The sequence below is a fragment of the Molossus molossus genome, unplaced genomic scaffold (assembly GCF_014108415.1).
Source record: "Molossus molossus isolate mMolMol1 unplaced genomic scaffold, mMolMol1.p scaffold_m16_p_19, whole genome shotgun sequence".
Taxonomy (NCBI): domain Eukaryota; kingdom Metazoa; phylum Chordata; class Mammalia; order Chiroptera; family Molossidae; genus Molossus; species Molossus molossus.
Genome location: NW_023425354.1, coordinates 25,012,463 through 25,024,998, shown reverse-complemented (window position 1 = coordinate 25,024,998; position 12,536 = coordinate 25,012,463).

The window sequence follows — 12,536 nt, the reverse complement described above, 5'->3', positions numbered from 1 at the left end:
ACACCCGGCGCCGCGCGGACGGTGCGTTAGCCAATGGGACAGATGCGAGAGGAGGACGGGGGCGGCCCGTCAGCAGCAGGCGGGACTTGCGGGGCGGGTCCCAAAGGAAAGGGAGGGGTTCTGGAGCGTAGCTGGCCTTCCAGAATTAACATAGCTAACATTTCTATTGCTTTTCACCGCTCACAAAGGGCTTTCTCAGTTGCTCCTCACAACAGGCGCGGTGAGGTGGACGATTGGCCTCCGTTTTACAGACAAGGAAAGTAGGCCTAGAAAAGTTGTAGTTCACTCAAGGTCACGCAGCTAGAACTGGAAGGAGTCTGATCGGAGGCTCAGACCCGTTCTGACTGAGAACTCCCGGCTCGGAGAAAAGGGGAACGGAGAGGGGAAGCAGCCTCAACTAGGACAAGGTCTGAGCCATGAGAGGGTCTCGCGCAGTCTAGATCAGTAGATCCCACATGGGGATAAGGAGGTACGATAGCCTAAAAGTGAGGAAGTGCAGAGCATTCTGGAGCAGGATAATACTGGAACGTCACAGCTTGGCACTTCCCCAAACACAGATTCTCCGCTTCTCCTGGCCGACGTGGGAGAGTGGCACTTCCTGGCTCCAGCCGCCCTCCTTTCCTCTAATCCAAGAGGGGGCGCGGAGCGGGGAAGTGGGGGGTTGAGGAATGGAGAAGGAAAGGGGTGGAGTCGCTCGGGTGAAAAAGTCCCATGATACGCGAGTCGCCAGCGCCTGTGAGAGCATCACGTGTGGGGAGTGACAACACCCAAGCCTGAGGCAGGCTGAGTCAAGGGTCGTTTCCTGGCGTTCTCTCAGCTTGTGCAACTGGAACGGAAGACCCTCCCAAAAATGCCTTCTCCGCAGCAGGTGACTCAGGAGTTCTGTGGTCCGGCTGTGATAGAGTGGGGGCGGGGGGAGGCTGGACTTGAACAAACAAGGATTTAGTGAGGGAAGCAGGCACCTCCCAAGATCATAAATATCCTCAACTAGGTGTTTATAAATTCAGGTTCTTCCTACCAAGCACCAACTAGTCCCCCAAAGTCTCCCAATCTGGACCCAGATTGAGACCCACGAAAACGTATGGATTGAGGGCCAACCTATAAACACAGAAGGACAAAAATGAAAACACTAAGTAAGCCTTATGAGGTCAGACAGAACTGAATCTGCAGCCTGTAATGACCCTTTTTCCCCCTTCTGCCCACGTCTTCCTTATATTGTTTTTTATGTCTGAGTCTTAGGAAGGCTGATAAGCTTGTGGGGTGTGAGCCCCAAATGCCCTTTTTCTTCTAAACCTCACATTTGAAACCAGACAAAAAAGAGCCTTGCTCTGGATCTTTCTTTTGTCTTCTCTTTTTTTCTCTTACAGAGGGCTATCACTTACGCAATCTGCATAGCCTCTGTTTTTCTGGGAGTCAGAGAAGAGAAACTTAAGGCAAGGCTTTACTTTGTTTTTCAACAATATTATCATCCACATCAGAAAATTTAGAGAAAAGAAAATGTCTGTTGATTTTCAGGTATGTGATTATAAGAAAAATCTTCATAATAACTATGCTTTTTTTTTTTTTTGTACAGATAGAGTGGGAGGGAGAGAGAGGAAGAGAGAGAGAGAGAAACATCGACGTGAAAGGGACACATCAAGTGGCTGCCACCCGCACGACCAACCAGGGCCGGGGACAAACTGCAACTAAAGTACGTGCCCTTAGCGGGAACCGAACCCGGGTCTCTCCGGACCGCAGGCTGATGCTCTAACCACTGAGCCAAACCCGCCAGGGCAACTATGCTTCTTTTAGTATAAATTCAACATAGAAAGATATGAAATATATATTTATGTCTAGATTTTAAGCTCCTGCTGGCTATCAGAGATAACATATGTTTAAAATAAAATTCAGCCCTGGCTGGTTTGGCTCAGTGGTTAGAGTGTTGGCCTGCGAACCAAAGAGTCCCGGATTCGGTTCCGGCCAAGGGCACGTACCTGGGTTGTGGTTAGTCCCCATCCCCGGTTGGGGTCATTTGGGTGGCAGCCAATTGATGTGTCTCTCACACTGATGTTTCTCCCCCTACTCCTCCTCCTTCCCCTCCCCCTCCCTTCCACTCTGTCCAAAGGTAAATGTAAAAATATCTTCAGGTGAGGATTAAAAAATAATAATAAAATAAAATAAAATTCAGCCCTGGCCAGTGGGACTCGGTTGGAGCATGGTCCTGTGAAACAGAGGTTGCAAGTACTATTCCCTGTCAGGCCACATAACCCAGGTTGCAGTTCCATCCCTAGTAGGGGTGTGTACAGGAGGCCCCAGGTCAATGTTTCTTTCTCACATCAATCTTTCTCTCTCTCTCTCTCTCTCTCTCTCTCTCTCTCTCTCTCTCTCCCCGCCCCTCCTTCCTCTCCCTCCCTCTCCATAAAATCATTTAAAGCCCAGTGGTGTGATTCAGTGAATTGAGCATCATCCCATGGACTGAGAGGTCCTGGTTCAATTCCAGTCAGGGCACACTCCTGGGTAGTAGGCTCAATCCCCAGTAGGGGATGTGAAGGAAGCAGCCGATCCATGTTTCTCTCTCACATCGATGTTTCTCTCTAAAAAAAAATCAATAAAAATATTTTTAAAAATAATAATAAATAAAATAAAGTAAATTTAACAAATAAAAGCAAATAAAATCCAGCCAAATAGCCATTAACTATAATGGAGTATTATTCAGCAATAAAAAGAAATTAAGTACATGCCACAACATCTATGAACTTTGAAAATATGCTGAGTAACAGAAACCAGTCACAGAGAAACTTAAGGCAAGGCTTTACTTTGTCTTTCCACAATATTATCGTCCACACCAGAAAATTTCGAGAATAGAAAATATCTGTTGATTTTCAAGTATGTGATTATAAGAAAATCTTTTTTTTTTTATCCTCACCCAAGGACATTTTTCCTTTTTTGTTGTTGTTGTTCAGATAGAGTGGGAGGGAGAAAGAGAGAGAGAAACATCGATGTGAAGGGACACATCGAATGGCTGCCACCCGCACAACCCAACCAGGACCGGGGACAAACTGCAACCGAGATACGTGCCTTTAGCGGGAACCGAACCTGGGTCTCTCTGGACCGCAGGCTGACGCTCTAACCACTGAGCAAAACCGGCCAGGGCTATAAGAAAATCTTCTTAATAACTATGCTTCTTTTATTATAAATTCAACAGAGAGAGAGAGATATGTGTCTAGAATTTAAGCTCAACTACATATGAAAGAGTAGTGGTTGCCTAGGGCTAGCTGGGGAAATGAGGGAAAATAAGAGTGACTATTGCCCTGGCCAGTTTGGCTCAGCGGTTAGAGCGTCGGTCTCCTGAGAGACCCGAGTTCGGTTCCTGCTAAGGGCATGTACCTCGGTTGCAGTTTGTCCCCGGCCCTGGTCGGTTGTGCGGGTGGCAACCACTCGATGTGTCCCTTTCGGATCAATGTTTCTCTCTCTCTGTTCCTCTCTCTCCCCACTCTACCTGAACAAAAAATGGAAAAATGTCCTCGGGTGAGGATAAAAAAAAAAAGAAAAAAAAAAGAGTGACTACTAATGGGTATGGGGTTTCTTTGGGGAGTAATGAAAATGTTCTAAAATTGATTGCGGTGATGGCTACATGGCTCTGAATAAACTAAACGCCATAGAATTGTACACTTTAAATAGGTGAACTGTGTAGTATGTAAATTATGTCTCAATAAAAATGTTAAAATTAAATTTATGGCTATAATTACTTTATAGTAAACCAAGTGAAGTACATAACTCAGTGTGATAGAATGGAAAGAAAACAATTTTTAAATTGGGAACCTTGTATTCTAATGTATACCAGTCATTTTGAACAACTTAAGTCAGAAACAATAAAGCGATAGTTACTGAGATAAGAGACTCACTGCGATAAGATAGTCACTGTGATAAGAGACTAAGCCTCAGCTTCTTCATCTGCATACTGATATTGTGTGTTACAGAATCTGTAAAGATTTCTTGCAATTCTATAATCCTATAATTCTCCTTTGTTGGTGGCAGTGAACGATAGGAGACAGGACCTTGAGATAGAGTCCCGTTAGTCAGCTCCTGATTATGTAGGCTGTAATATTACCTCCTTTACTCAATAGCCTGGATAAATTCCCAGCACTCACCTCTAACCATAAGGGCTGACATTATTATTCAAGACTAGGAGTCTTTCAGGAAAACAGATCATGTTATGGATTCAGAGTAAATGTTTACACTTGATTCCTAAAAGGAAGGAAATTCCATTTTAAGAGATTCTTTGACCTTGCAAAAATAGTGAGGACAGTAATGGAGCAGCAGAGGGGAGGAGTTGTTGAGGGCAGGAAGGGAGGAGTTTCTTCCTAAACACAATAACTATAATCACTGGAAGACTAAAATTACCAGTCCTGTTGTTTGTCTAGCCTTCCGGAATTTTTACAGTTGTTTCTCTGTGAATCAATTTCTCTGGCTTCACAAACTACATTTTCCCACATGAGAAGAGAGGGTCTCTCACCACTGGTAGGGGAAGAGAAAAAGGCTCCTAGTGCACAAAGCCCTCTACCTAAGTATGAAATGATAATTGATTCATCACCCGTTACAAACTAGAATGTGCTTGGTGATAAGGAGAAGCAGAGTTTGCCACCCCAAAATATGCCTCTTTGGGATCATGATTATTTTAAGCTGATTTTTTTTAAATCCTCACCGGAGGATATTTCTCTATCTTCAGATAGAGTGGGAGGGAGGGAGAGAGAGAAAAACATCCACGTGAAAGGGATACATCCACTGGCTGCCTCCCGAAGGACCTCAACCAGGGCCAGGGACCAACCACAACTGAGGGACGTGCCCTTGACTTGAATCAAACCCATGACTCTTTGGTCCATGGGCCCTCTAACAGCTGAGCCAAACTGGCCAGGGCTAAGCTGATTTTTTTTAATCCTCACCCGAGGATATGTTTTTCACTGATTCTAGAGAGAGAGAAACCTATCTGTTCCTTTCCCCACGAACCCTGATGAGATCAAACTGCAACCTGGGTATGAACCAGGAATCTAACCTGTGACCCTTCTATGCACAGGACTAACCTTCAACCAACCGAGCCACACTGGCCAAGGCTTAGGCTGATTATTTTTAAATAACAAAAGACTCAGAAAATTTTTTGACCTTACCCCTTCCTGCTTAAAAGAATTTAGAGGGCCTGCTCCAGGAAGGGAGCTATCGTTATAGATAACTATAGTTTAATCTTTAGTATGTGGTAGACAGGGAGGAACCTACCCAAGCCCTTTTAAAAACAAAAAAGAAAAAGTTTTTTATTGATTTTAAAGAGAGAAGGAGAGGGAGAGAGAAACATCCATGTGAGAGAGAAACATCGATTGTTTGCCTTCCCCATGCCCCTTTACTGGGGATTGAACCTGAAATGACCTGGAATTGAACCAGTGACCTTTTGGTGCAGGGAACCATAACCTTCACTCCAGCCAGAGCTGGCCAGGCCCTTTTGGTCAAAGTCCTATCGGTGTCCCATTGTTAAATATTGCTCAGCAAACATTTATTTACCAAACATTTGTTTTTCCATTTCCATGTAAATTGCTTTCCTGCCCTTTGTAGTCCCAAACCACAACCCCCCCTTCTCCTTAGTTCAAGATGGTTTAAGATGGCACATAAATCTTAACTTCTCTATCTGTCCTCATGTCCCACCTCCTTTAGACTTGCATTGAGTGGAAGAAGAGGATGTCCATAACCCACCTTTCAGTGTACTTATTACGCATAAAGTGGAAATTTACTCTGGGAATAAAAGACATATTTTCAAAACAATGGGTGGTTGGGTTCCCACCCTCCCTCCATTATAGATTAAATGCATACTGACTACAGAAAATTTGGTAAGCTCTGGCCTTTGTGGCTCAGTTGGTTGGGCGTCATCCTGTGCACCAAAATGTCCCCAGTTTGATTCTTGGTCAGGGCACATGCCCAAGTTTCAGGATTGATCCCTGGTGAGGGTAGTGCAGGAGGCAGCCCATCAATATTTCACTCTCATATCGATGTTTTTCTCTCTACCTCTTTAAAAAAGAATCAAAATAAATTTGGTAAATACAGAGAAGATAATTAAAATCACCGACATAGTCCCATCTCCCAGATATCGCATGGTTAACATTTAACAATCTATAAGGTGATCCAGGAAGTCTTCATTGTCCTTGTGGGAGAAGTTTCAAGTGCAAGGGGACTTGCTTTCTCTGGAGCGAGTAAGCATCCATTGAGTCTCCCAAACAAAAAATTCTGAATTTGTCCCTTCACCCTACCCTCTCACTTGAGTCTCCTAAGTAAATGAATGAGGAAGATATAGATTACAATTTTAGAAAACATCAGACAAAAAAGTCCATTTGCAATAAAGTCTAAATAGATTTCATTGTGGATGACACTGCAAATTCATTCTGATTTAGAAATTAATTTGACACACTTATTAGCAGTCATGCTGGGAAAGAAATAGAGATAAGAAACTAATTTTCCTAAATGCCAATTAGTCTGTGTATATGATTTGGGGTGAAGATCTTAATGACCCAATGCATCACTTCTGAAATCCGCCATCTTTAACAACCCTGGAATGCAGCCAACACTTGTTGCTTATTAAGTGCTGCATCCTGGGCTAGGTCCAAGATGAAGGTGCTAGCCCAAGGTCAAGATGAATCAGGCACAATACTTGCCCTCAAGACAAGCAGTCTAGTAAGGGAAGCATAGATGGTGCGCAAGTGCAACCATCTAAATATGTACAAGGTGCAATGATGATAAAGAGGAAAAAATGGTTAACTCTGTTTGGAGGTCATTTAGGTGAGGGCCTCCTGGAGGATTTTGCCAAAGGGAAAGTAATCTAGGCAGAGGCTTGGTTTAGAGGTTAACTCACAGATTTAGGAAAACAGAGACATTTGATTTGTTTTGTCTAAACCTAATCTGGCCTACTTCTGGAGACCTCAATTACAGAGCAGACCTAATTCAAAGGAAAGCTTGGACTAAAGGGAATATTGAAATAGTCCCTTTAGGTCACAGGCAGTCTCTCTAGAATATTGAGTATTTGAGCTCACCTCTCCCCCTCCAGCTCCTCCCTTAAGAGTATTCAGCCCTGGCCCTGGCTGGTTTGGTTGAGCTGTTAAGAGGGTTGGCCCTCGGACCAATGAGTCGCAGGTTTGATACCGGTCAAGGGCACGTACTCGGTTGTGGTTTGTCCCCGGCCTTGTTGGGGTCATGTGGGAGACAACCAGTTGATGTATCTCTCACATTGATGTTTCTCTTCCTCTCTCTCTTTCTCTTTCTCTCCCTCCCTCCCACTCAATCTGATGATAAATAGAAAAATATCTGCGGGTAAGGATTTAAAAAAGAGCATTCAGTGTATGGGGGAGAAGCATGTCCTCTGCCATTTGATTGAGGTAGATAAAGTGAATAGGGTCTTCGGATCCATGTGGTGACCTTTGCTCTCTGCCTTCTGGTCTCTATGCAATGTCTTTGCTCACTTGGTTTCTTTTTTTTTTTTAATTTTCACCCAAGGATATTTTTCCATTTATCTTTGGATAGAGTGGGAGGTAGGGAGAGAGAGAGAAAAAAAACATTGATGTAAGAGAGAGACATCGATTGGTTGCCTCCCACACAACCCTGACCAGGGCCGGGTACTGAACCGAAACTGAGGTACATGCCCTTGACCTGAATGGAACCCAAAACTCTTTGGTCCGAGGGCTGATGCTCTAACCGCTGAGCCAGACCGGCCAGGGATCGCCTGATTTCTGTATATCCAGCTGGTATTCAAAGTTGAAATTTTGAGCTACTGGAACTCAGGGTCCGTTCTTTTGGTATAACTCCCTAACTTGTCCTCCTTTGACTCTAATGTAAGTGAGACATCTCTGGAGCCTGGCTGTGACGGTAGCCTTCCCTGCCGCTCTCACTTCAGAATCACCTGCTGCCTACCACCCACCCTGTTAGCATAGGCAGATAGTATTTAACAAAAGAGAAGGGAACCCTGGCCCGTTTCTCAGTGGTTAGAGCATCGGCCCTCGGACCAAAGGGTCATGGGTTTGGGTTTGATTCCTGATCAAGGCTGTGTACCCGGGATGCAGGTACTTGGGTTACAAGTGTGATACCTGGCCCCTGTCAGGGTCGCGCAGGAGGCAATCAATGATGTGTCTCTCACATTGATGTTTCTCTCTCTCTCTCTCTCTCTCTCTCTCTCTCTCTGTCTCTCTGTCTCTCTCTCTCCCCCTCCCTCCCTCCCTTTCACTCTATCTAAAAAAATCAATGAAAAAATATAATTGGTTGAGGGTTAACAAAAAAATAAGAGAGAGAGAGAGAAGGGAGCTAGGCTGGCTGGGCCTGATTGAGTCTGGAAGTTACACTTAATCAGGCTTAAATCTGGAAGTTACAGATTCAGACACCCCAGGGGACCACACATCCTGCATCCTCCTCCAAGGGGACTTAATCCCTAAAGAGGGCTCCCTGGGGGACAACAGGCCCATTAACCAGGATAACTGAGGAAGAGAGAAAAACAATAAAGAGGAAATTCCTCTGCTGGGGCATATGTAGTAGGAGCCAAAATGGTGACCAGAAAGAGGAGGTGTCTAGCCTGGGAAAAGGATCAGATTGGATAAGGGACACAGAACTCTGGAAGATCTAGGAAAGGGATTGGTTAGGGGGAAGACCAACAAAACCCTGCAAAGGATTAGGAAAGAGATTGATTAATTTCAAAGAGAGCTAGCTCTTTCCCACGTCCAAAGTAATATAATCAAAGCCTAACAGAGTCCTCTCTTCTTGGCACCCATTTGCCCCTTGGTTCCTCCATTCACACTCTTTCTCTCTCCACAGCAGCCGCGTGGCCTGGCAGCTGTGTAAGCCTGGCAGACGTGGGGCCCAAGCACAGGCTTGAGTATGGCAATACAGAGCCAGCTAGATCACAGCCAGGAACAGAGACTACACTAGCCAGATGGGGACAGAGACTGAACTGGACTAAGCTTTGGCATGGACTGAACCCTGCCAACGTCTAGCCAATGCCACAGCATTTCTGTACCCTGGCCCTACTGGGATTGATGAAGACAAGGCTGGACTTCTACACCTGAACAGAGCTGAGCCACCTGGTCCTGGATGAGCTACCAGGAACCTGGGGACACTCTTTTATTTCTATTCCAATAAGTCTTACCACTACACCTCATCCTCCCATGCGTGGATCACTGAAATGCTTTTCTCATGACTCTGAGAAAGAGCCTGTTTCCAATAGCAACACCCCCACTCTAGGCTCCCAGGCTAAGCTTGTGTTACCTGACTCAAGGGGGCCATTTGCCTGTGTGCATCAAAGCCCAATAAGACACGAAAAGGAGTATGCAGCCAAGAAAATAAGGGTTTGTTAAGAAGATGGCGCCATGCCTGGAGTCACAGGTAGCTCATGTTCTCAGGCCTGGCTCCCCCTTGGCTTTCTGATAGATTCCAGAGGATGGATTATATGGGGGCAGAAATCATTAATCATGGTGACTAATAGAGTTAAAGTTGTGGTCTCTACTGATTGGTTGATGCTAGGGTAGGGGTAATTGATCACTGCATTTGGTCACAATGTCAGCTATGGAGTTGCTCTGTCCAACTTCACAAGGATGTGTTCTGTGGAACCTTTCTGCTTTCCTGGGTCCAGAGCTAAAACACAACTGAGACCAAGATATTATATTTAGCCCTGGCCGGTTTTGCTCAGTGGCTAGAGCATCGGCCCACGGTCCAGAGAGATCTGGGTTCGGTTCCCATTAAGGGCATGTACCTTGGTTGCAGTTTGTCCCCGGTCCTGTTTGGGTCATACGGGTGGCAACCACTCGATTGTGTCCCTTTCATATCGATGTTTCTTTCTCTCTCTCTTCCTCTCTCTTCTTCCCATTCTGTCTGAAAAAAATGGAAAAATGTCCTCGGGTGAGGATTAAAAAAACAAAACAAAAAAGATATTAGTTTGATTGAAAACTCAATAGTCAACAGACCCAAGACCTTGTTTCTAAGACTACTAGATGCTGACTAGATCTCATTGTCCTGAGGGCTTAATGATTAAGCAAGGAAGAGGGAGGGAGGTGAGTCAGGGTGCCAGGTGAGGCTAGTTTGAGTCAAAGGAAAAATATAAAAATCAAAGGTCAGATTAAAGAAAATCAGGTTTCTGAGGGGTTATACTTGGAAAGCTAAACCTCCAGACTTCCTTTCCTGTGCTTGTTCCCTAAATTGGTTTGGAGTGGCTTCGGGGCAGTATTGTTTGAGCTCCAGAGGATAGGAAGGTAGGGCCCTCAGTGTTATTTTCTTTTCTTTAACATACCTCCTACTGTCTGGGACAACGCCTAGACTTCCAAAAATGTGGACACCTATCAGATAGTTTAATTCTTTTCATTCCTGTTCTTACCTCCTTCCTACCAGTCTTCCAGTCTGAAAAGTGAGGCCTTTTACCCATTTGTTCTTTCTCTATCTCAAGTTCAACTCCTGAGTAAAACTCCTCTTAATAATGAGCAGAGGTATTTTTTCTCCATCTGGGGAGTCCTGCAGACTAGGCTAGTGATATGCTAGATGTGATTGAGAGGGGGATTGGAGATAGGGATCAACAACTTTGGTTGGCCAGGCATATGGTGTGTCAACTTAAGAAACATCCAAACCTGCAGAAAACTTTTATATGATTTTCTTTGAGCCAAACAGGACACATGCCAGGGAACAAGATTTCAGATGCTCCAGTGAGTAACAATTTTGCAGCTTCTCTTATACATTTGAAATTAAGAAGGGAGCCCTGGCCGGTTTGGCTCAGCGGTTAGAGCGTAGGCCTGCGGTCCGAAGAGACCCGGGTTCGGGTCCCGCTAAGGGCATGTACCTCGGTTGCAGTTTGTCCCCGGCCCTGGTTGGTCGTGCGGGTGGCGGCCACTCGATGTGTCCCTTTCACATCGATGTTTCCCTCTCTCTCTCTCTTCCTCTCTCTCCCTCCCACTCTGTCTGTGTACAAAAAATGGAAAAATGTCCTCGAATGAGGATTAAAAAAAGAAAAAAGAAAAAAAAGAAATTAAGAAGGGAATGTACATGAAGGTGGGAGACAACACAGCCAGAACTGGATTACAGAATAGTTAACAAGATTATGTGCTCTCCTTAGTGTTATTACTCCCACTGAGGGGTATTACTTCTAGTATTTCAAAGGTGTGTTAACTTAGATGCACAAGAACAATGGGTAGGCTGGCTTATAGCAAAGACTTTTCTTTCAAATTATAAGAGAAAGTTTATTTAGAAAGTTACAGAGATAGTAAAAGTGAGCTGTAGAATGTGCTAAGGAAACCAGTTACAGAGGCAAAAGAAGGGCCCTTGGAGCTTGAAAAGAAGGGTACTTTCCACTTGAAAAGAAGATTCCAGTGGGTGTGCTCTGGGAGGAAGGGAGGGAAGGAGAGAGAGCGAGACACGGACAGCACCAAGCAAAGATAAACCTTATACTAAAAAGTTATATGCCTGGGCATGACTACCCACTATGACCTGCCCAGTTTGGAATTTATGATCAGACCACATGTGAGGTTACTTTCCCTGTAGAACCCTCTTTATCATTCACAGTTTAAACTGATTTTCCTTAGATCTTTCTCTTTGCATTCCATCTGTATTTGTCTAATTTCCCTCCCTGCCTCGCCATCCCCCATGTTAAGGTAAAGGCAATGGTATGGGCCTGAGAAATGTTTGAGATCCAATGGACAGAACTTGGTAAATTTAGAGGGCGACAGGAACTCACAGTTTTCTGGCTTAGGCAAATGAGTAAGTGGTGATACTGAGGCAGGATAGAAAGAAGTTAGGGGAGCGGAGATCTATTGTGCCCGCCCCCACTTCCCAGACTTAATAATTAACCACAGCCTTATTGGCCCCAAAAGAGGAGGCAGTCCTGGCTGCGTGTGGCTCAGTTGGTTGAGTGTCGACCTGTGCACCAAAAGGTGGCTGGTTTTGCTCAGTGGTTGGAGCATTGGCCTGTGGACCGAAGAGTCTTGGGTTTGATTTCCAGTCAAGGGGATGTACCTGGGTTGCAGGTTCAATCCCCGGCCCTGGTCAGGATCGTGCAGGAGGGAACCAATCAATGTGTCTCTCACATCGATGTTTCTCTCTCTCTCTCCCTCCCTTCCTTCCACTCTATCTAAAAAATAAATAAATAAATAAATAAACAAACAAATAAAAGGTCGCTGGTTCGATTCCTGGTCAGGGCACATGGCCAGGTTGTGGGTTTGTTCCCCAGCTAGGGGTGTGGGGGAGGCAAGTGATCTGTTTCTCTCACATCGATTTCTCTCTCTCTCTCTCCCTCTCTGTTCCTCTCTCTAAAATCAGTAAAAACATATTTTAAAAAAATAAAAGGAGGCAGCGCCCAGGACATCATGGACCTGCTCCCTCTGAAGGCCTTCCTTCCCCTAGAAGCCTCCCTATGCCTGGACAAGTAAATCCCCACTGGGTGGGGAGCTATGAGCCCATGGTAGGAGAGGAATCTGGCAGCTCAGAATTGGATGATCCACTCACCCCCACACAAGATGAAAAAAATGCAGAGCCCAATGCATTGATGGGTTATCTAGGGACAG